We start from the raw sequence: 25,543 nt of genomic DNA, 5'->3' as shown, positions 1-25,543 counted from the left end.
GTAACGTGGGATGATTCAAGCGCATCCGAAGAAGAGGAGTCCAACACCGAGCAAGTTGCTCATTACGCGCTAATGGCGTTAGGAGAAGAGACAAACCCACAAGCTAGGAGCAAGAGATGGTATCTCGATAGTGGATGCTCAAGACATATGACTGGAGATCCATCTCATTTCTCTATGCTCACTAGCAAAGAAGAAGGGTACGTTACCTTCGGAGACAACAACGAGGGCAAAATAATTGGCAAGGGAACTATTGGTAACAAATTTAATTTTTCCATTGATGATGTCTTACTAGTTGATGGATTGAAACATAATCTCTTGAGTATTAGTCAACTATGCGATAAAGGTTACATCGTTAGATTTGAATCAAATATGTGCATTATTGAAAAACCAAATCATAACATGACTATGATTGCTTTAAAACAAAATAATGTCTATACCATCAATCTTGATGAACTAAGTAATGAAATGTGCTTCTCCGCCGTAAATGATGATGCTTGGCTTTGGCATAGGAGATTAGGCCATGCAAGCATGAAAACAATATCTAAGATCTCATCTCAAGAATTAGTACGAGGAATTCCAAATATAAAGTTTATTAAGGACAAAGTATGCGATGCATGTCAACTAGGCAAACAAATAAAAACAAGCTTCAAACCAAAAAATCAAATTAGCACTACTAGACCATTACAATTGATCCATTTGGACTTATTTGGACCAATTGATACAACAAGTCTAGGTGGAAGCAAATATGCTTTTGTGATTGTGGATGACTACTCTAGATACACTTGGACCTATTTCTTAGCTCATAAAAGTGATTGCTTCAAGTGTTTCTCTAAATTTTGTAAACTCACTCAAAACGAAAAAGGCTTCATGATTTCATCAATTCGGAGTGATCACGGTGGTGAATTCCAAAACCGTGACTTTCAAAATTTTTGCGAAAGTAATGGGTACAATCACAACTTCTCAACTCCAAGAAATCCTCAACAAAATGGAGTAGTTGAAAGGAAAAATAGAAACCTACAAGAAATTGCAAGAACTATGTTGAATGAACATAGTTTACCAAAGTACTTTTGGGCCGAAGCCGTAAATACGGCTTGCTACATCATGAATAGAGTCCTAATAAGACCATCCTTATCTAAAACTCCCTATGAATTATGGAATAACAAAAAACCAAACATCTCCTATTTTAAAGTTTTTGGTTGTAAATGCTTTATTTTAAATGAAAGGGATGCTTTAGGAAAATTTGATGCTAAATCCGATGAAGGCATCTTTCTTGGTTACTCTTCCGTTTCTAAAGCTTTTCGGGTTTTTAATGAAAGAACTTTAGTCATTGAAGAGTATATTCATGTAGTTTTTAATGAAATTTCCGATTTAAAGAAAAATGATTTTGATGATGATCTTGGTTTTGATAATTTGAATTTAAATGAACCCTCTCCTCAAAATAGCCATTTGAATGCATCTTCTTCCGAAATTTCTTAACCAAAAGAATGGAAGTATGTAGATGCTCATCCAAAAGAGCAAATTATAGGAGATACATCAAAAGGGGTTCAAACTCGTTCTTCTTTCAAAAATTTCTGTGCTAACGCCGCTTTCCTTTCTCAAATTGAACCTAAATGCATTGACGAAGCCTTAAAAGATGATTTTTGGATCATTGCAATGCAAGAAGAATTGAACCAATTTGAGAGGAATGAGGTATGGAAGCTTGTTCCTAGACCAAGTGACCACTTAGTCATAGGTACTAAGTGGGTCTTTAGAAACAAGCAAGACGAAAATGGTATCGTGGTTAGAAACAAGGCTAGATTAGTGGCCAAAGGTTTCAACGAAGAAGAAGGTATCGATTACGAAGAAACCTTCGCTCCCGTGGCTCGATTAGAAGCCATAAGGATGCTCCTTGCTTATGCTAGTAGTAATAATTTTAAACTATTTCAAATGGATGTTAAAAGTGCTTTCTTGAATGGTTTTATTTCCGAAGAAGTATTTGTCGAACAACCTCCCGGATTTGAAATTTCTCTTCTTCCTAATCATGTATTCAAATTGACTAAAGCTCTCTATGGCTTAAAACAAGCTCCTAGAGCTTGGTATGAAAGGCTTAGTTTCTTTCTTATTTTAAATAATTTTACCAAAGGCAAGGTTGATACTACATTGTTTATTAAACATTTTGAAAATAATTTTCTTATTGTGCAAATTTATGTTGACGATATTGTGTTTGGCTCTTCGGATGAATCACTATGTGAATCATTTGCCAAATGTATGAGTCTTGAATTTGAAATGAGTTTAATGGGTGAATTAACTTTCTTTTTGGGATTACAAATCAAACAACTTAGTGATGGTATATTTCTTAACCAATCCAAATATACATTAGAATTGTTAAAACGATTTAACATGGATAATTCAAAAGCAATAAACACCCCTATGAGTACTGCGACTAAGTTAGATATGGATGAAAATGGTGAAAGTTTCGATCAAAAAACATATAGGGGAATGATAGGTAGTCTACTCTACCTCACTGCGACTAGACCGGATATTATGTTTAGTGTTGGACTTTGCGCTAGGTTTCAATCTAATCCTAAATTATCTCATCTTAAGAGTGTTAAAAGAATATTTAGGTATCTTAAAGGAACTTCAAATTTAGGATTGTGGTATCCAAAATCTGAAAAATTCGATCTAATAGCTTATGCAGATGCCGATTTTGGCGGATGCAGGATAGATAGAAAAAGTACATCCGGAACATGCCAATTTTTAGGACATGCACTTGTTTCTTGGACTTCCAAGAAACAAAATTCAATTGCACTATCTACAGCGGAAGCCGAATACATTGCTGCAAGTGCATGTTGTGCACAAGTAATTTGGATGAAAAATACATTAGAAGACTATGGAATTCACCTTGAAAATATTCCCATAAAATGCGATAATACTAGTGCCATATGCCTTACTAAAAATCCAATTCAGCACTCTAGAACTAAGCACATCGACGTTAGGCATCATTTCATACGCAATCATGTTCTTAACAATGATGTTGTTCTAGAATTCATTGACACAAAGCATCAATTAGCAGATATATTTACAAAAGCTTTGAATGAAGATCAATTTGAATTCATCCGAAGGGAATTAGGCATGCTAAATTGTCCCTAAAATGAACTTCACAAAAAGGACTCGTTCTTTTCCCTTCGTTTATGAATTTGAATTCTTCCTTCTTCTTCAATTCAAAATGATCCATTAAAGTATAAATTATGATCTTGAGGGAAGAAGCTAAACAAAAGGAAGGAAGAAAATTTTTTTTTTCTTTCCTCCGCGTGATGCCAGCGGTGGCACCGCCAGATCTGGCGGTTGCACCGATTGGCGCTCGGGCGCCAGGCGGTGACACCGACCAGTTTGGCGGTGACACCGACCGAGTCACCCTTTTAACCCGAGGGGTTAGGGCCGACGGTGACACCGCCCCCAACCCGAAGAAAGACCTCTCCAAAACCCTCTCCCATTCCCTCTAACCCTCATTCTAACTCTTAGAAACATTGGAGAAGGATTCTTGGTGGTCCAAGCTTTCCATCTCTCAACATAATCTCCACAAGGTAACTCTTGAAATCCCTCCTTTCTTTTCTCTTTCTCTTGCTTATTTTTAACAATTGGTATCATCATCTTGTCTAGAAAATGGCTCCAAAGAGATCAAAAGGAATAAGGATTGAAGGAGATTCATATAACCATGACCTTTTTAGATCAAAAGAGGTAGCCCTTAGCTTTCCAAAATTTGAAACACGATGTGTCCATAAGGGAAAATACATTGATTTGGATGAACTAGAGGACTTAGATCCCATTAAGTGGTTTGCTCAACTAGAAGCTCTACCTCTACTACAAATAGATGTACCAATCTATCCACGGTTAGTGAGATTGTTCTATACCAACCTATATGAAGACAATGATAGCCTAAGCACTTACATTCTAGGAACACCCATTAGAATTTTTGACAGCACCATTTGTGAGCTAATTGGCATAACTGAACAAGATAGGGGATGCTATTTTAAAGGTAAATGGGACGTCAAAAAAATAGGAGCAACCTATTCCGAAGCCGTGAAAACAATTTTTGCAAATCCAAACCTTGACTTCCTACCCAAGAGCTGTGAACACTTAATGCCTTTCAACTCTAAAATTCTTCATCACATTATCACGAGCATCATATTCCCCAAACAATTTCATCTTGACGAAGTAAGTCAATTAGAGATAGGAACCATGTATTGGATTATGACCGGTCAGCATAATTGTTTCGGGTACTTGATTCGCCAACACATGCAGGAAATTATGACTAAGGATACTATATTGCCATATGGGAGGTTAATCACTAGAATTCTTCATGCCTATGACATTTGCATTCCACCCGATGAAGAATCTATTCAAAATGATCGATATAACATAATAAATAAAAACCTGCTAAAAAAACTTAGGTGCACTTTTAGCAATGGAATATGGGTTAGGCAGCCTAGAAGGACGGATCAAATTCCTACACCAATAGAACAACCCGAAACACCAATTCTTATGGGAAATGAATCTCCTCCTCCTAGTCCCATAGGAGCAGCACCTTCAGCTGCTGTTTCCTCCTCTGAAGATATCATTATGGCGGAGCTATCTCAGATCAAATCACAGCAAGAACAAATTCAGAATCAACAAGTTGAAATTTTGAAGACACAACGACAGATGAATGAAAAAATAGATATCATGTATCAGCAATGTGGATTACCTCCTAAGGATTAAATTGATGTATCTTTTTATTCTGTCCTGTTTGCTTTTAAAAAAACAAGTTCATGTTTGTCATCGATTGTACGATAACTGATCTTTCCTTTAGATAACTACTGTCTTAATCTGCATAGATGATGATGTCTTTTGGATAAACTATTTCTGGCAAATTTGAATGAAGAACTTTGATAAATGCTAAACCTTTTTCTATGATCATCAATTAGCTGGCTTGTCTCTTTTTGTTGATGACAAAGGGGGAGAAGTGATGACTTACACCAGAACGATAGCATGGCTAATATGAATCACAAAAACTTGTGTGATATGAATGTCTTATATAACTTGCAAATCCTTGAAAATATCACAAGATTGATATCATGAAATTTATATTGAAAATCTTTATCTTCTATCGTAGCAAAACTCGTCCCGTATCATTTAACTTATGATTTTCATCGAAGTTTCGTACTCACTATTGTTTAATGAGGATAACGATAAAGTTCCACGATTAGAACTTATCGGGTTATGCTTGAATCCAATGGGATGGAATTCAAGTGTTTTTTTTTATCTTCTCATAATATGGCATATAGATAGGGGGAGTTATGTTTAACTCCGTCATCAATTGATTGTCATCATCAAAAAGGGCGAGATTGTTGAATCTCGGATTTTGATGATATAATCAATTGATGGGTTATTTGATCTAATCCATATTATTGAGTTAAGTGTGCAGGATTAACTACGATAACCAGAAAACACAAAGCGAGAATACCGGAGTCAAGTTCGATGGACGTTTAAGAGTCCGAAGAATCGTCGGAGATGCTGCCAGAACCAACCGAGAAGAAATCGGGAACCTGTCGGAATTTTCGGAAGTTCGCCGAAGAGATCGTCGGAGGTTCACGGAGATCACCGAGAAGGCTCGGCTACTCATTAAAGTCATCACAAGTTCGGGAGCTTGCTAGAAGCCCGTCGGCAGAAAGTTCGTCGGAAAGCTCGCTAGAACAAGACTCGACGTTCGCGGTTGAAAATTTGCTTAGGATGTGTTTTGGTTATGTAGTCCACTTGTAATTAGGATTAGGATTAAGAGATAATCCTATATCATAGTTAGGGGCCAACTGGGCCCAAAGTCAGAGTTGGTTTAGGCTAAAAATTAAGCTAAACCAGCGAACTAGAGAGCCAAGATTGAAGCCCAACTAGTGGCTGAAAACATTGTAGTCGGGCTGAAAACACTGTAGGCGGTGGCACCGCCTAACTGGGCGGTGACACCTCCTTGGCTGGGCGGTTGCACCGTCCAGCACCCGAGCGCTGGGCGGTGGCACCGCCTGGCTGGGCGGTGGAACCGCCAGCACCGGGAACCCTAAGAGAATTCAAATTTTGGAGCCCAAAATTTGAATCCTCTTGAGGCCTATAAATACCCCTCAAATCTCAGCTGAGGTTACAACTTTTGAGAAGCATTTTGATTGAGAGAAAAGTCTTAGAAAGTCTTAGCAAGTCTTGTTTTCAATTTGCTAGAGAGTTCTCCTCCTTCTTTCTTATTGAAAATTTGTAAGAGGTTGAGCTGCTTGTAAAAGGTTGTAAGAGGGGTGTTTACCCTTCCATTTCAAGAGACTTGCTAGTGGAAGGTGGGAGCCTCATCGAAGAGGGGCCTCGCAAGTGGAGTAGGTCATTTGACCGAACCACTCTAAAAATCGGCGTAATCTCTGGTTTGCTTTTTATTATTGTCATTTACATTACTGCAAATCTTCTTACTGCTTTAGTTCCTTATTACTCTTGCTGCGCAACTTTAAGAATACGCCTTCAAGTTAAATTTCTCAAGTTTCGTTCTTAACGTACGAAAGATTTTGTTAAAATCGAAGTTTTAATCCGCTGCACTAATTCACCCTAAATCTCGATTTGCCGCTCTTAGTGCCGCTCTTAGTGCCGCTCCGATCCTAACAGTGACCTCGTCGGTGGAGGAAGCCAAAAGTGTATATAGGTCAAGATTGACCGAACCACTCTAAATCTCGATTTGCATTTACTTTGAGCATCTTATCTTTACTGCAAACCTCCTCAGTAGCTTACTACCTTCTGCTCATTTACGAACGTGTTTCATAGTTAAGTATTTTCCGAATTGGCGTTAAGACGGAAATCGGTTATATCATATGAACATCATATTTCAGTTAGTGCTTACATTCTAATTTCCATCATAACTGCAAACTGCCTTTATATCTTGCCCTAAGGATACTATATTGCCATATGGGAGGTTAATCACTAGAATTCTTCATGCCTATGACATTTGCATTCCACCCGATGAAGAATCTATTCAAAATGATCGATATAACATAATAAATAAAAACCTGCTAAAAAAACTTAGGTGCACTTTTAGCAATGGAATATGGGTTAGGCAGTCTAGAAGGACGGATCAAATTCCTACACCAATAGAACAACCCGAAACACCAATTCTTATGGGAAATGAATCTCCTCCTCCTAGTCCCATAGGAGCAGCACCTTCAGCTGCTGTTTCCTCCTCTGAAGATATCATTATGGCGGAGCTATCTCAGATCAAATCACAGCAAGAACAAATTCAGAATCAACAAGTTGAAATTTTGAAGACGTAGACAGATGAATGAAAAAATAGATATCATGTATCAGCACTGTGGATTGCCTCCTAAGGATTAAATTGATGTATCTTTTTATTCTGTCCTGTTTGTTTTTAAAAAATAAGTTCATGTTTGTCATCGATTGTACGATAACTGATCTTTCCTTTAGATAACTACTGTCTTAATCTGCGTAGATGATGATGTCTTTTGGATAAACTATTTCTGGCAAATTTGAATGAAGAACTTTGATAAATGCTAAACCTTTTTCTATGATCATCAATAAGCTGGCTTGTCTCTTTTTGTTGATGACAAAGGGGGAGAAGTGATGACTTACACCAGAACGATAGCATGGCTAATATGAATTACAAAAACTTGTGTGATATGAATGTCTAATATGACTTGCAAATCCTTGAAAATATCACAAGATTGATATCATGAAATTTATATTGAAAATGTTTATCTTCTGTGTGATATGAATGTCTTATATGACTTGCAAATCCTTGAAAATATCACAAGATTGATATCATGAAATTTATATTGAAAATCTTTATCTTCTATCGTAGCAAAACTCGTCCCATATCATTTAACTTATGATTTTCATCGAAGTTTCGTACTCACTATTGTTTAATGAGGATAACGATAAAGTTCCACGATTAGAACTTATCGGGTTATGCTTGAGTCCAATGGGATGGAATTCAAGTGTTTTTTTTTATCTTCTCATAATATGGCATATAGATAGGGGGAGTTATGTTTAACTCCGTCATCAATTGATTGTCATCATCAAAACGGGGGAGATTGTTGAATCTCGGATTTTGATGATATAATCAATTGGTTGGTTAATTGATCTAATCCATATTATTGAGTTAAGTGTGCAGGATTAACTACGATAATCAGAAAACATAAAGTAAGGATACCGGAGTCGAGCTCGATGGACGTTTAAGAGACCGGAGAATCATCGGAGATGCTGCCGGTACCGTCCGAGAAGAAATCGGGAACGTGTCGGAAGTTCGCCGAAGAAATCGTCGGAGGCTCGCGGAGATCACCAAGAAGGCTCGGCTACTCGTTAAAGTCATCACAAAGATTGGGAGCTTGCAGGGAGTCCATCGGAAGAAGTTCGTCGGAAAGCTCGCCGGAACAAGACTCGACGTTCGCGGTTAAAAAACTTGCTTAGGATGTTTTTTTTATGTTATGTAGTTCACCTGTAATTAGGATTAGGATTAAGAGATAATCCTATATCCTGGTTAGGGGCCAACTGGGCCCAAAGTCAGATTTGGTTTGGGCGAAAAATAAGCCAAACCAATGAATCGGAAAGCCAGGCGGTGGAACCGCCTGGCATGGCGGTGACACCTCCTTGGCTGGGCGGTTGCACCGTCCAGCACCCGAGCGCTGGGCGGTGGCACCGCCTGGCTGGGCGGTGGAACCTCCAGCACCGGGAACCCTAAGAGAATTCAAATTTTTGGAGCCCAAAATTTGAATCCTCTTGAGGCCTATAAATACCCCTCAAATCTCAGCTGAGGTTACAACTTTTGAGAAGCATTTTGATTGAGAGAAAAGTCTTAGAAAGTCTTAGCAAGTCTTGTTTTCAATTTGCTAGAGAGTTCTCCTCCTTCTTTTTTATTAAAAATTTGTAAGAGGTTGAGCTGCTCGTAAAAGGTTGTAAGAGGGGTGTTTACCCTTCCATTTCAAGAGACTTGCTAGTGGAAGGTGGGAGCCTCATCGAAGAGGGGCCTCGCAAGTGGAGTAGGTCATTTGACCGAACCACTCTAAAAATCGACGTAATCTCTGGTTTGCTTTTTATTATTGTCATTTACATTACTGCAAATCTTCTTACTGCTTTAGTTCCTTATTACTCTTGCTGCGCAACTTTAAGAATACGCCTTCAAGTTAAATTTCTCAAGTTTCGTTATTAACATACGAAAGATTTTGTTAAAATCGAAGTTTTAATCCGCTGCACTAATTCACCCCCCCCTCTTAGTGCCGCTCCGATCCTAACAGTTTAAACTCCGGGAGTTAAGTTTAACTCCGTCATCAAGTGGTTGTCATTATAAAAAAGGGGGAGATTGTTGAATCTCGTATTTTGATGATGAAACTACTTGATATATGTTTATGATTTAATCTGCGTTTTGAGTGACGCAGGATGCTTCGATCAGGATGAGACAATTAAAGCAGCAACATCATGTTGTGCCGGAGGAACATGTCAGAAGATTGGACGTCGGGCCGGTGGATCGGTCGACGTATCGACAGAAGGCTTCGGGCCGTGGACTAGGGCATCGGGCCAAGAAGAGTGGATATTGTGCCAAGGATATCGAAGTTGCGGAGCCAACTGGCCGATTGGGCAATAGGCCACAGGAAAGGACGATGCGCCGAAGAATCGAACGAAGCGTCGAGGGACCAATGACATGCCGGACAACTTGGTTAATCGCTTAGGATTAATTGTCTCGATCGAAGTTTTGTTTTGAGTGTGCAGGATTAACTATGATGAAAGTTAGACAAGCAACAGGAGTTGCGCCGGAGTCAAGTTCATGATCACGTTGGGAGTTCGAGAGTTCGACGGAAGTTCGGACGGTTCAGAAGCTTGCCAAGCGAAGCTCATCGGAACTCTCCAAGTGGATCGTCGCAAAGTCCAGGAGTTTGCCGGAAGTCCACAGGAGCATCACCGAGGGTTCATCAGATGATCGACGGAAGTTCGCCGGAAACTCGCCGGAAGAAGCGATTGACGCACCGAAGCAAAGCTGTAGAAATTGTCTTAGATCTAATCATAGTTAGCACGTTGATTAAGTTGGAAAATGGGAGGTGATCCCATTAGCTTAATCTTGGGGCAATTGGGCCCCTGAAAGACTGAAATTGGGCCGAATGGAGCTAACCATTCGGACCCTAATTGCACCAGGAGGTGCAACCGCCTAGGCCAGGAGGTGGCACCGCCTAGGCTAAGCCTCCCAGCGAGACTAGGCGGTGCAACCGCCCCAGCCAGGAGGTGGCACCGCTTGAGCTCAGTCTTCGAGCTAGACTGGGCGGTGCAACCTCCCTGACAGAGAGGTGGCACCGCTTGAGCTCGGTCTTCGAGCTTCTGGCAGAGAGGTGCAACCGCCTAAGTCAAGAGGTGGCACCGCCTGGGGCTCAGTCTCCGAGCCAGACTCAGGCGGTGCAACCACCCCTGACACAGAGGTGCAACCGCCTGGGCTCAGTCTTCGAGCTCTGCCAGGCGGTGCAACCTCTCTAGTCAGGAGGTGCAACCGCCTGATCCCGGAATTCCGGGATTTGATCGTTTTGAGCTCCAAATTTGAATTGGGTTGGGGCCTATAAATACCCCACCCATTCAGCACTGAAAAGATACAGAACTACACCGAATTCTTGATCTTTTCTGTGATTCTAAGAGCTCAAATTTGTGTAAAATCCAAAAGTTCTCCTCTTTCTGTTCTTCAAGCCTTGAGTTGTAAAGAGAGGAGAGAAAAGGTTCTGTAAGGGTTGTCTCCTGAGCCCATCAAAAGGAGTGAATCTGTAAAAGGGCAGTTGGCCTTCGCCTATTTAAGGAAGGCCTCTAGTTGACGTCGGTGACCTCGTCAGTGGAGGAAGCCAAAAGTGGAGTAGGTCAAGACTGACCGAACCACTCTAAATCTCTGGTTTGGGTTTATTTTGAGCACTTTATCATTACTGCAAACCTCCTACATAGCTACTGCTCTCTGCGCCTTTACCATCAAGTTTCTAAGTGCTGATCTTTCCGAATCTGCATTCAGACGTAAATCGGTGTTTTCATATATTACAGTTTACGTTTACGTTTTGATTCTGCAAAACTGTCTTCTGCGCTTTTACGAACAAAGTTTCTAAGTTCAGATCCCTTTAAAACTGTGTTTTAGACGTAAACTACTTTTAAACGTAAAACTACGTTTAGACGTAAAACTGCGTTTAGACGCAAACTGCGTTTAAACGTAAAACTACGTTTAGACGTAAAACTGCGTTTAGACGCAAACTGCGTTTAGACGTAAAACTACGTTTAGACGTAAAACTGTGTTTAGACGTAAAACTGCATTTAGACGCAAACTGCTCTGCGCTTAGACGCAATCTAATCTTAGACGCAAACTGCATTTAGATGCAAACTGCGTAAACTGCGCTTAGACGCAAACTGTGTTTAGACATAAACTGCACTTAATCATAAGTATTCTTAGAATCGACTTTTGCATCAAAATAGTTTTTATCAAATGAATGCAGCTTTCGTTTTTAATCGCTGAAAGATTTCCGCTGCACTAATTCACCCCCCCCCCCCCTCTTAGTGCTCTCGATCCTAACAGGAAGGCCTCTAGTGGACGTCGGTGACTGTTGAATCTCGGATTTTGATGATATAATCAATTGATGGGTTATTTGATCTAATCCATATTATTGAGTTAAGTGTGCAGGATTAACTACGATAACCAGAAAACACAAAGCGAGAATACCGGAGTCAAGTTCGATGGACGTTTAAGAGTCCGAAGAATCGTCGAAGATGCTGCCAGAACCAACCGAGAAGAAATCGGGAACCTGTCGGAATTTTCGGAAGTTCGCCGAAGAGATCGTCGGAGGTTCACGGAGATCACCGAGAAGGCTCGGCTACTCATTAAAGTCATCACAAGTTCGGGAGCTTGCTAGAAGCCCGTCGGCAGAAAGTTCGTCGGAAAGCTCGCCAGAACAAGACTCGACGTTCGCGGTTGAAAATTTGCTTAGGATGTGTTTTGGTTATGTAGTCCACTTGTAATTAGGATTAGGATTAAGAGATAATCCTATATCCTGGTTAGGGGCCAACTGGGCCCAAAGTCAGAGTTGGTTTAGGCTAAAAATTAAGCTAAACCAGCGAACTAGAGAGCCAAGATTGAAGCCCAACTAGTGGCTGAAAACACTGTAGTCGGGCTGAAAACACTGTAGGCGGTGGCACCGCCTAACTGGGCGGTGACACCTCCTTGGCTGGGCGGTTGCACCGTCCAGCACCCGAGCGCTGGGCGGTGGAACCGCCAACACCGGGAACCCTAAGAGAATTCAAATTTTGGAGCCCAAAATTTGAATCCTCTTGAGGCCTATAAATACCCCTCAAATCTCAGATGAGGTTACAACTTTTGAGAAGCATTTTGATTGAGAGAAAAGTCTTAGAAAGTCTTAGCAAGTCTTGTTTTCAATTTGCTAGAGAGTTCTCCTCCTTCTTTCTTATTGAAAATTTGTAAGAGGTTGAGCTGCTTGTAAAAGGTTGTAAGAGGGGTGTTTACCCTTCCATTTCAAGAGACTTGCTAGTGGAAGGTGGGAGCCTCATCGAAGAGGGGCCTCGCAAGTGGAGTAGGTCATTTGACCGAACCACTCTAAAAATTGGCGTAATCTCTGGTTTGCTTTTTATTATTGTCATTTACATTACTGCAAATCTTCTTACTGCTTTAGTTCCTTATTACTCTTGCTGCGCAACTTTAAGAATACGCCTTCAAGTTAAATTTCTCAAGTTTCGTTCTTAACGTACGAAAGATTTTGTTAAAATCGAAGTTTTAATCCGCTGCACTAATTCACCCCCCCCTCTTAGTGCCGCTCCGATCCTAACAAGTGGTATCAGAGCAAGGTTATCTCTCATATTTGGTTTAATACCCAAGAGAGATGGCTTACTCCGGCATGCAAGAGGGCCATTCTATTGCACGACCACCTTTGTTTAATGGGTCGGATTACACATATTGGAAGACTCGCATGAGAATCTTCCTCATTTCTATGGACTTTGAGCTTTGGTCTATTGTCGAGAATGGATTTCAAAAATCTTCTCTTCCGATGAGCGAATGGGATGAATCGGAGAAGAAGGTTTTTGCTTTAAATGCAAAGGCTGTGAATGCCTTGTTTTGTGCACTAGACAAAAACGAATTTAATCGTGTTTCAATGTGTGATTCGGCTTTTGATATTTGGAGAACTCTTGAGGTCACTCATGAAGGCACTAGCCGAGTGAAAGAGTCCAAAATCAACATCCTTGTGCACTCTTATGAACTTTTCCGAATGAAACCAAGTGAGTCCATCGGAGACATGTACACCCGGTTTACGGATGTCATCAATGGACTCAAAGCTCTTGGTAAAGATTTTACTAACTTTGAACTAGTAACTAAAATCTTAAGATCCCTCGCTAAAAGTTGGGATCCAAAAGTTACGGCCATTCAAGAGGCCAAAGACCTTAAAGCATTCCCTCTTGAAGAACTCATTGGGTCTCTAATGACCTTCGAAATGACATGTCAAGCTCATGACGAGCTCGAGAACCCCCTTCCAAAGAACAGGAAGGATATGGCACTCAAATCACAAGAAGACCACTTGAAAGGAACATCAAGTGATGAGGACAGTGACAATGACATTGCACTTTTGACTCAAAATTTTAAAAAATATTTAAGAAAGAACAGATTTAAAAATAATACAAAAAATAAATTTGAACAAAAGAAGGACCAAGTGATTTGCTATGAATGCAAAAAACCGGGACACTATAAGAACGATTGTCCTCAAGCCAAAAAGAGAACATCAAAGAAGAAGGCATTCAAGGCAACGTGGGATGATTCAAGCGCATCCGAAGAAGAGGAGTCCAACACCGAGCAAGTTGCTCATTACGCGCTAATGGCGTTAGGAGAAGAGGTATGTGATTTATTTAATGAAGATTTATCTTTTGAAGAACTATCTATCGCTTTTCATGAATTATTTGATGAATGTAGAACTGTTAGCAAGAAGTTAAGTATCTTAAAAAAAGAGCATGCTTTGCTACAAGATAAGTTTGATAGTCTTCAAACTCCTCCATACTCTAAGTGTGAGCACTTAGAAGCAATAAAAAATGAAAATTTGCTTCTTAAGGAAACCTTAAACAAGTTTAAGGTTGGTAGCAAAGGATTAGATATGATCCTTGCACACAAGGGTCACATCGCAAATAGAAATGGAATTGGATTTGTAAAAGGATTACATCAAAATCCTACCACTTTCATAAAAGGACCTACATTACATGTTTCCTCTTATATGAAATGCAACTTTTGTTGCAAATCCGGACATATTGCCTACAAATGCCCATTTAGGAAGATTAGTTCACAAAAATTAATATGGGTTCCTAAAGGAACTATAAAGAATTCAATCATAAATAACAAAGTTAGTGGGTCAATTTTTGAGGCACCCAAAATCAAATGGGTACCTAAAAATCATCCTCTTTTGTAGACAAACCCACAAGCTAGGAGCAAGAGATGGTATCTCGATAGTGGATGCTCAAGACATATGACTGGAGATCCATCTCATTTCTCTATGCTCACTAGCAAAGAAGAAGGGTACGTTACCTTCGGAGACAACAACAAGGGCAAAATCATTGGCAAGGGAACTATTGGTAACAAATTTAATTTTTCCATTGATGATGTCTTACTAGTTGATGGATTGAAACATAATCTCTTGAGTATTAGTCAACTATGCGATAAAGGTTACATCGTTAGATTTGAATCAAATATGTGCATTATTGAAAAACCAAATCATAACATGACTATGATTGCTTTAAAACAAAATAATGTCTATACCATCAACCTTGATGAACTAAGTAATGAAATGTGCTTCTCCGCCGTAAATGATGATGCTTGGCTTTGGCATAGGAGATTAGGCCATGCAAGCATGAAAACAATATCTAAGATCTCATCTCAAGAATTAGTACGAGGAATTCCAAATATAAAGTTTATTAAGGACAAAGTATGCGATGCATGTCAACTAGGCAAACAAATAAAAACAAGCTTCAAACCAAAAAATCAAATTAGCACTACTAGACCATTACAATTCATCCATTTGGACTTATTTGGACCAATTGATACAACAAGTCTAGGTGGAAGCAAATATGCCTTTATGATTGTGGATGACTACTCTAGATACACTTGGACCTATTTCCTAGCTCACAAAAGTGATTGCTTCAAGTGTTTCTCTAAATTTTGTAAACTCACTCAAAACGAAAAAGGCTTCATGATTTCATCAATTCGGAGTGATCACGGTGGTGAATTCCAAAACCGTGACTTTCAGAATTTTTGCGAAAGTAATGGGTACAATCACAACTTCTCAACTCCAAGTAATCCTCAACAAAATGGAGTAGTTGAAAGGAAAAATAGAAACCTACAAGAAATGGCAAGAACTATGTTGAATGAACATAGTTTACCTAAGTACTTTAGGGCTGAAGCCGTAAATACGGCTTGCTACATCATGAATAGAGTCCTAATAAGACCATCCTTATCCAAAACTCCCTATGAATTATGGAATAACAAAAAACCAAACATCTCCTATTTTAAAGTTTTTGGTTGTAAATGCTTTATTTTAAATGAAAGGGATGCTTTAGGAAAATTTGACGCTAAATCCGATGAAGGCATCTTTCTTGGTTACTCTTCCGTTTCTAAAGCTTTTCGGGTTTTTAATAAAAGAACTTTAGTAATTGAAGAGTCTATTCATGTAGTTTTTAATGAAATTTCCGATTTAAAGAAAAATGATTTTGAGGATGATCTTGGTTTTGATAATTTGAATTTAAATGAACCCTCTCCTCAAAATAGCCATTTGAATGCATCTTCTTCCGAAATTTCTTTACCAAAAGAATGGAAGTATGTAGATGCTCATCCAAAAGAGCAAATTATAGGAGATACATCAAAAGGGGTTCAAACTCGTTCTTCTTTCAAAAATTTCTGTGCTAACGCCGCTTTCCTTTCTCAAATTGAACCTAAATGCATTGACGAAGCCTTAAAAGATGATTTTTGGATCATTGCAATGCAAGAAGAATTGAACCAATTTGAGAGGAATGAGGTATGGAAGCTTGTTCCTAGACCAAGTGACCACTTAGTCATAGGTACTAAGTGGGTCTTTAGAAACAAGCAAGACGAAAATGGTATCGTGGTTAGAAACAAGGCTAGATTAGTGGCCAAAGGTTTCAACCAAGAAGAAGGTATCGATTACGAAGAAACCTTCGCTCCCGTGGCTCGATTAGAAGCCATAAGGATGCTCCTTGCCTATGCTAGTAGTAATAATTTTAAACTATTTCAAATGGATGTTAAAAGTGCTTTCTTGAATGGTTTTATTTCCGAAGAAGTATTTGTCGAACAACCTCCCGGATTTGAAAATTCTCTTCTTCCTAATCATGTATTCAAATTGACTAAAGCTCTCTATGGCTTAAAACAAGCTCCTAGAGCTTGGTATGAAAGGCTTAGTTCCTTTCTTATTTTAAATAATTTTACCAAAGGCAAGGTTGATACTACATTGTTTATTAAACATTTTGAAAATAATTTTCTTATTGTGCAAATTTATGTTGACGATATTGTGTTTGGCTCTTCGGATGAATCACTATGTGAATCATTTGCCAAATGTATGAGTCTTGAATTTGAAATGAGTTTAATGGGTGAATTAACTTTCTTTTTAGGATTACAAATCAAACAACTTAAGGATGGTATATTTATTAACCAATCTAAATACACATTAGAATTGTTAAAACGATTTAACATGGATAATTCAAAAGCAATAAACACCCCTATGAGTACTGCGACTAGACCTGATATTATGTTTAGTGTAGGACTTTGCGCTAGGTTTCAATCTAATCCTAAATTATCTCATCTTAAGAGTGTTAAAAGAATATTTAGGTATCTTAAAGGAACTTCAAATTTAGGATTGTGGTATCCAAAATCTGAAAAATTCGATCTAATAGCTTATGCAGATGCCGATTTTGGCGGATGCAGGATAGATAGAAAAAGTACATCCGGAACATGCCAATTTTTAGGACATGCACTTGTTTCTTGGACTTCCAAGAAATAAAATTCAGTTGCACTATCTACGGCGGAAGCCGAATACATTGCTGCAAGTGCATGTTGTGCACAAGTAATTTGGATGAAAAATACATTAGAAGACTATGGAATTCACCTTGAAAATATTCCCATATAATGCGATAATACTAGTGCCATATGCCTTACTAAAAATCCAATTCAGCACTCTAGAACTAAGCACATCGACGTTAGGCATCATTTCATACGCAATCATGTTCTTAACAATGATGTTGTTCTAGAATTCATTGACACAAAGCATCAATTAGCAGATATATTTACAAAAGCTTTGAATGAAGATCAATTTGAATTCATCCGAAGGGAATTAGGCATGCTAAATTGTCCCTAAAATGAACTTCACAAAAGGACTCGTTCTTTTCCCTTCGTTTATGAATTTGAATTCTTCCTTCTTCTTCAATTCAAAATGATCCATTAAAGTATAAATTATGATCTTGAGGGAAGAAGCTAAACAAAAGGAAGGAAGGAAATTTTTTTTCTTTCCTCCGCGTGATGCCAGCGGTGGCACCGCCAGATTCGGCGGTTGCACCGATTGGCGCTCGGGCGCCAGGCAGTGACACCGACCAGTTTGGCGGTGACACCGACCGAGTCATCCTTTTAAACCGAGGGGTTAGGGCCGGCGGTGACACCGCCCCCAACCCGAAGAAAGTCCTCTCCAAAACCCTCTCCCATTCCCTCTAACCCTCATTCTAACTCATAGAAACATTGGAGAAGAATTCTTGGTGGTCCAAGCTTTCCATCTCTCAACATAATCTCCATAAGGTAACTCTTGAAATCCCTCCTTTCTTTTCTCTTTCTCTTGCTTATTTTTAACAATTGGTATCATCATCTTGTCTAGAAAATGGCTCCAAAGAGATCAAAAGGAATAAGGATTGAAGGAGATTCATATAACCATGACCTTTTTAGATCAAAAGAGGTAGCCCTTAGCTTTCCAAAATTTGAAACACGATGTGTCCATAAGGGAAAATACATTGATTTGGATGAACTAGAGGACTTAGATCCCATTAAGTGGTTTGCTCAACTAGAAGCTCTACCTCTACTACAAATAGATGTACCAATCTATCCACGGTTAGTGAGATTGTTCTATACCAACCTATATGAAGACAATGATAGCCTAAGCACTTACATTCTAGGAACACCCATTAGAATTTTTGACAGCACCATTTGTGAGCTAATTGGCATAACTGAACAAGATAGGGGATGCTATTTTAAAGGTAAATGGGACGTCAAAAAAATAGGAGCAACCTATTCCGAAGCCGTGAAAACAATTTTTGCAAATCCAAACCTTGACTTCCTACCCAAGAGCTGTGAACACTTAATGCCTTTCAACTCTAAAATTCTTCATCACATTATCACGAGCATCATATTCCCCAAACAATTTCATCTTGACGAAGTAAGTCAATTAGAGATAGGAACCATGTATTGGATTATGACCGGTCAGCATAATTGTTTCGGGTACTTGATTCGCCAACACATGCAGGAAATTATGACTAAGGATACTATATTGCCATATGGGAGGTTAATCACTAGAATTCTTCATGCCTATGACATTTGCATTCCACCCGATGAAGAATCTATTCAAAATGATCGATATAACATAATAAATAAAAACCTGCTAAAAAAACTTAGGTGCACTTTTAGCAATGGAATATGGGTTAGGCAGCCTAGAAGGACGGATCAAATTCCTACACCAATAGAACAACCCGAAACACCAATTCTTATGGGAAATGAATCTCCTCCTCCTAGTCCCATAGGAGCAGCACCTTCAGCTGCTGTTTCCTCCTCTGAAGATATCATTATGGCAGAGCTATCTCAGATCAAATCACAGCAAGAACAAATTCAGAATCAACAAGTTGAAATTTTGAAGACACTACGACAGATGAATGAAAAAATAGATATCATGTATCAGCAATGTGGATTACCTCCTAAGGATTAAATTGATGTATCTTTTTATTCTGTCCTGTTTGCTTTTAAAAAAACAAGTTCATGTTTGTCATCGATTGTACGATAACTGATCTTTCCTTTAGATAACTACTGTCTTAATCTGCATAGATGATGATGTCTTTTGGATAAACTATTTCTGGCAAATTTGAATGAAGAACTTTGATAAATGCTAAACCTTTTTCTATGATCATCAATTAGCTGGCTTGTCTCTTTTTGTTGATGACAAAGGGGGAGAAGTGATGACTTACACCAGAACGATAGCATGGCTAATATGAATCACAAAAACTTGTGTGATATGAATGTCTTATATAACTTGCAAATCCTTGAAAATATCACAAGATTGATATCATGAAATTTATATTGAAAATCTTTATCTTCTATCGTAGCAAAACTCGTCCCGTATCATTTAACTTATGATTTTCATCGAAGTTTCGTACTCACTATTGTTTAATGAGGATAACGATAAAGTTCCACGATTAGAACTTATCGGGTTATGCTTGAATCCAATGGGATGGAATTCAAGTGTTTTTTTTTATCTTCTCATAATATGGCATATAGATAGGGGGAGTTATGTTTAACTCCGTCATCAATTGATTGTCATCATCAAAAAGGGCGAGATTGTTGAATCTCGGATTTTGATGATATAATCAATTGATGGGTTATTTGATCTAATCCATATTATTGAGTTAAGTGTGCAGGATTAACTACGATAACCAGAAAACACAAAGCGAGAATACCGGAGTCAAGTTCGATGGACGTTTAAGAGTCCGAAGAATCGTCGGAGATGCTGCCAGAACCAACCGAGAAGAAATCGGGAACCTGTCGGAATTTTCGGAAGTTCGCCGAAGAGATCGTCGGAGGTTCACGGAGATCACCGAGAAGGCTCGGCTACTCATTAAAGTCATCACAAGTTCGGGAGCTTGCTAGAAGCCCGTCGGCAGAAAGTTCGTCGGAAAGCTCGCTAGAACAAGACTCGACGTTCGCGGTTGAAAATTTGCTTAGGATGTGTTTTGGTTATGTAGTCCACTTGTAATTAGGATTAGGATTAAGAGATAATCTTATATCCTAGTTAGGGGCCAACTGGGCCCAAAGTCAGAGTTGGTTTAGGCTAAAAATTAAGCTAAACCAGCGAACTAGAGAGCCAAGATTGAAGCCCAACTAGTGGCTGAAAACACTGTAGTCGGGCTGAAAACACTGTAGGCGGTGGCACCGCCTAACTGGGCGGTGACACCTCCTTGGCTGGGCGGTTGCACCGTCCAGCACCCGAGCGCTGGGCGGTGGCACCGCCTGGCTGGGCGGTGGAACCGCCAGCACCGGGAACCCTAAGAGAATTCAAATTTTGGAGCCCAAAATTTGAATCCTCTTGAGGCCTATAAATACCCCTCAAATCTCAGCTGAGGTTACAACTTTTGAGAAGCATTTTGATTGAGAGAAAAGTCTTAGAAAGTCTTAGCAAGTCTTGTTTTCAATTTGCTAGAGAGTTCTCCTCCTTCTTTCTTATTGAAAATTTGTAAGAGGTTGAGCTGCTTGTAAAAGGTTGTAAGAGGGGTGTTTACCCTTCCATTTCAAGAGACTTGCTAGTGGAAGGTGGGAGCCTCATCGAAGAGGGGCCTCGCAAGTGGAGTAGGTCATTTGACCGAACCACTCTAAAAATCGGCGTAATCTCTGGTTTGCTTTTTATTATTGTCATTTACATTACTGCAAATCTTCTTACTGCTTTAGTTCCTTATTACTCTTGCTGCGCAACTTTAAGAATACGCCTTCAAGTTAAATTTCTCAAGTTTCGTTCTTAACGTACGAAAGATTTTGTTAAAATCGAAGTTTTAATCCGCTGCACTAATTCACCCTAAATCTCGATTTGCCGCTCTTAGTGCCGCTCTTAGTGCCGCTCCGATCCTAACAGTGACCTCGTCGGTGGAGGAAGCCAAAAGTGTATATAGGTCAAGATTGACCGAACCACTCTAAATCTCGATTTGCATTTACTTTGAGCATCTTATCTTTACTGCAAACCTCCTCAGTAGCTTACTACCTTCTGCTCATTTACGAACGTGTTTCATAGTTAAGTATTTTCCGAATTGGCGTTAAGACGGAAATCGGTTATATCATATGAACATCATATTTCAGTTAGTGCTTACATTCTAATTTTCATCATAACTGCAAACTGCCTTTATATCTTTGCTTTAACTGCATCTCGCTTGATCACAAGTTAAAGTGATTTACGAATCGACTTTCATACCAAAATCGCTTTTATCGTGCGAACGTTGTATTCCAGTTTGCTATTACATTCTATTGTCTATCTTAAACTGCAAACTGCCTCTATATATTTGCTTTAACTGCATCTCGCTTGATCATAATTTAAAGTGATTTAGGAATCGGGTTTCTTACCAAAATCGCTTTTATCGTATGAATGCAGTTTTAATCGTCGAAAGTTTTCCGCTGCACCCCCCCCCCCCCCCCCGCCCCCCCTCTTAGTGCTCTTGATCCTAACAATTGGTATCAGAGCCCGGTATTTCTCATTTCGGATTTACACCCGAGAGAAATGGCTCTTCATGGCTTTCAAGAGGGCTTATCGGTTGTTCGTCCACCGTTGTTTAACAGATTGGACTACACTTATTGGAAAACTCGAATAAGAGTTTTCTTGATTTCTATGAATTTGGATTTATGGAATATTGCTGAAAATAGTTTTCAACTTCCCTCTAAACCGATGAACGAATGGTCGGATTTCGAGAAGAAGTAATTTTCTTTAAACGCAAAGGCTATGAATGCCTTATTTTGCGCTTTGGACAAAAATGAGTTCAATCGGATTTCTACGTGCGAAACGACTTTTGATATTTGGCGAACACTTGAAATCACGCACAAGGGAACTAGTAGAGTCAAAGACTCAAAAGTTAACATTTTATTGCATGATTTTGAGCTTTTTCGAATGCAACCAAGCGAGACTATAGGCGACATGTACACCCGTTTCACGGATGTCGTCAATAATCTAAGAGTTCTTGGTAAATCTTTTTTGAATTTTGATCTCGTAAGCAAGATCCTAAGATCCATTCCAAAAAGGTGGGATCCTAAAATAACTACAATACAAGAGATAAAAAATTTAAATATTTTTCCACTTAAAAAACTTATCGGCTCATTAATGACATATGAAATGGTGCGTAATGCATATGATGAACATGATGAACAAAACAACCTTCCAAAGAACAGGAAGGATTTGGGACATAGAATATTTGAAGACCATTCGAGCATAAGCTCAAGTGATGGTGAACAAGAAGTACAAATGAAATTTAAAAATTTAAAGATACAAAAATTTAAGAACAAAAAGAACGGAACTACTTACCTTGAATGCAAGAAGAAGAACACAAAATGGGATGAATCGAGCTCCTCCGAAGATGAGGAGAAAATCAACAAAGATGAAGTGGCAAACTACGCCTTAACCACATTCAACGATGAGGTAATCGAAACCCCTTTAATTTATTTTGAAATTACTTGATATTTTTCATGATGTATTTTTCTTTTTTTGTTTAGAATTATTTTTCTTGAAAATTACATGTTTTATACTGAAAATGTAAAAATTAGGAATCATGCTTATTATTCTAGTAATTTTGAAAATAATCATGAAAATTACATGTTTATGATAAACAAAATGATTAAAAATGCTTTATGAAATCATGCTATATATGGTTAAGAAGTAATAATGTGTATCGTGTTTGATTAACATTGTTGAATGGTATTATGTTTGATTAACTAATTTCTCGATTTTGATTAAATGAAATCATGTTTGATCTGAAGTAATGCATAATGATGTAATGAAAATATTAAATGATTTTGATACCATGATTGACGATTTTATGCATGAGATTTTAGAAGTTATACATGATGATTTGGTCTTGATGGTTTTTGTGACGAAATTCATTTTTCGATCCTAAACGTTGATGCATGTTTTTATTTGGCATAAAAGAAAAGAACATGCATGTATGAAATAAATCACATGAATTAAAACAACTAAAAAGTGGAAAGATTTCTTGTTGAAAATATTATTTTTCTGACTTTATTGATTTTTCAAAAAGGGAAATTAATGAATTTATTTTACCAATCTTGTGAATCTAATGAAAATAAACATGATGAATATTTTGAAAATAAATGAGTGTATCATGCATTTGGTCTTAATGATTTCTCTTGAACATACTTTTTGAAATCATACTTGATGATGAATATCAAGATATTAAAAGGATGTTATCATGGAATCATGCTTGATAATTTATTTTATAAAATTTACATTTCCATCTTAATTGTTGACACTTGTTTTATTAAAGGTAAAGGCATGCTTATAAGAAGCAAATCACATGAATAGAAATTTATAAAAATGAAATGTGATCCTCTATCTCATCGACTTTTCAATAAATCTATGCTTATCATATATGAATTTATTGAATGTGACTTTGAGGACGATTTCGGATTTCACAAATGCTTGATTCATACTTATGACATGAGATACATTTTAAATATAAATCACGTTCAATGCTTCAATCATGTTAAATATGATAAAATGAGGAGAAATTTTGATCATGTATGGTAGGATATAATTGCTATAATGAGAATTTTACACTATTACATGCCTTAATAATATATTGGAAACTATGTGTTTTGGATACAAAAAATTTCCATGATCATGAGAATGTTTTATCTTCATGATTGTGTTTGAAAATCTATAGCAAAACCATGTCCGAATGCATGAAAGTGTTAAATTTCATTTTCAAATTTTCTTGATCCTAACAATTCATTTTTGAAAATATATTGATCGTGATTTGATGATTTAAATGAGCTTTATCTTGATTTTTCAAAATTTATAAATTGAGATTTCTTATGCTTAAATCAATATTTTATATGCATGAATTAATATCTTGTTCTCTTACAAGATTGAATGAATTCTATCTTTTTCATGATCTCCTAAGAATTCTTTATGTTATTTATTTAAGAGGAGATTTGTTAAAATGAATCACGGTTTCTCTTGATTTTTTAAAATTATAACTTAAAATTCTTCTTGTATTAATATATTTTAAAATTTATCTATAAAATAAATATGATCGATCAATTTGAATTAGTTATTTAAACATTTTTTTTCATGCCGTCCGCAATTCATGTAATGTTCCCATATTCCTCCAGCTAAAATCCATCCATCTGAATCCTAATCCTTTTTCTTTTTTTTGACAAATAAGGTTATTGAATTTAATATTTTTCTGATATCTATATCTGAATTGGTATCGAGTGATTCAAAAATGTATAGGAACATGGAACCCTTGGATTTTCTACTATATGATTGGTTTTTACCATTATGCTGCCTTGTTGTGAGCATCTCGATATAAGAAATCATTATATTTCTTTTTATTATTAGTATTTGTTTTACTTGCTTGCCATGCTTATATGACTAGTATCATTTATGCTTGCAGATCCAAGGCAGCTACATTACAATATTGGGGCTTAAATCATATGGGATCTCAGAGTTAGCCCATCCTGTTTTTGCAACCCTTTCTGAGCAAGGTGCTGTTTCAATGCGATAGATAGTTACACTAATTAATCATGATTTGTGCTGTCAGATATCTATAATATTGGTTTATGGGTTTGACATCATAATATCTTCTCTAACAGTGCAAGAAGTCTATGTTAAAGAGAGATAATTGGTCCAAGTTTGATTTAAGGAGGAAGATAACACTTTGATTGTGCAATCCAAGTAAGATGACCATCTGGATAGGCAGCATGCCTTTCAATTTATTGGCATACTCCACTTCAACAAATTCCAAAGTTTTTAATCCTTCCATTTAGCTTTAGTTTTTAACTTAATGTTAGATAAGGCCCTATTCTTGACAAATCTGTGTTGGCCTTCTGCGAGCATTTTCACTATTATTGGCATTTCTTTGGTTAAAATCAAATTTCTGCTTAATTATCGTCCCTCGAAGACCTCTATATATACACCCTTTTTCTTGTCTTCTTTCAAGTTGGCATCCCCATCTTTTGTTTTCCTTTTTTCTTCACCTCTTCGGACAATCTTGCACTTGGTCTTTTGTGTAAACCAGGTGCAATATTGTAGCCGAGAGAGGAAGGACAAGATGCCGGCGATGGTGATGTCAAATGCGGGGCCTGGTGGTGTAAAGAAATTTGAGGGAAGGATCACAATATATGTTGTAATCTGTGGAATAATTGCAGCCACGGGAGGCCTCATGTTTGGTTATGACATTGGGATATCAGGTAAATTCCATTTTGTATTAATTCAGTAGTAGATTTATTTGTTATATTATCTAGCATCGGAAGTTTGGCCAGGTTTGTCTTGGTTTGTTGTCATAGGTTAAATAAGATAATTAGATGCACTTTTTAGAAAAAGAAAGGGAACAACTTGTTATTGAGGTTTTAACTACAACAAGAAGATGATTGTTTATTTTCTTTACTTGACATAAGCCCATTGGAAGGTATTAATAATCCAATCTCCACCTCCATTGCATTGCAGAGTGATAGATGGTCTATCATACAAGA

Source organism: Musa acuminata, chromosome BXJ1-11 (genome assembly GCF_036884655.1).
Source record: "Musa acuminata AAA Group cultivar baxijiao chromosome BXJ1-11, Cavendish_Baxijiao_AAA, whole genome shotgun sequence".
NCBI lineage: Eukaryota > Viridiplantae > Streptophyta > Magnoliopsida > Zingiberales > Musaceae > Musa > Musa acuminata.
The sequence above is the reverse complement of the archived record's forward strand: the minus strand, read 5'-3'. Positions refer to the sequence as shown.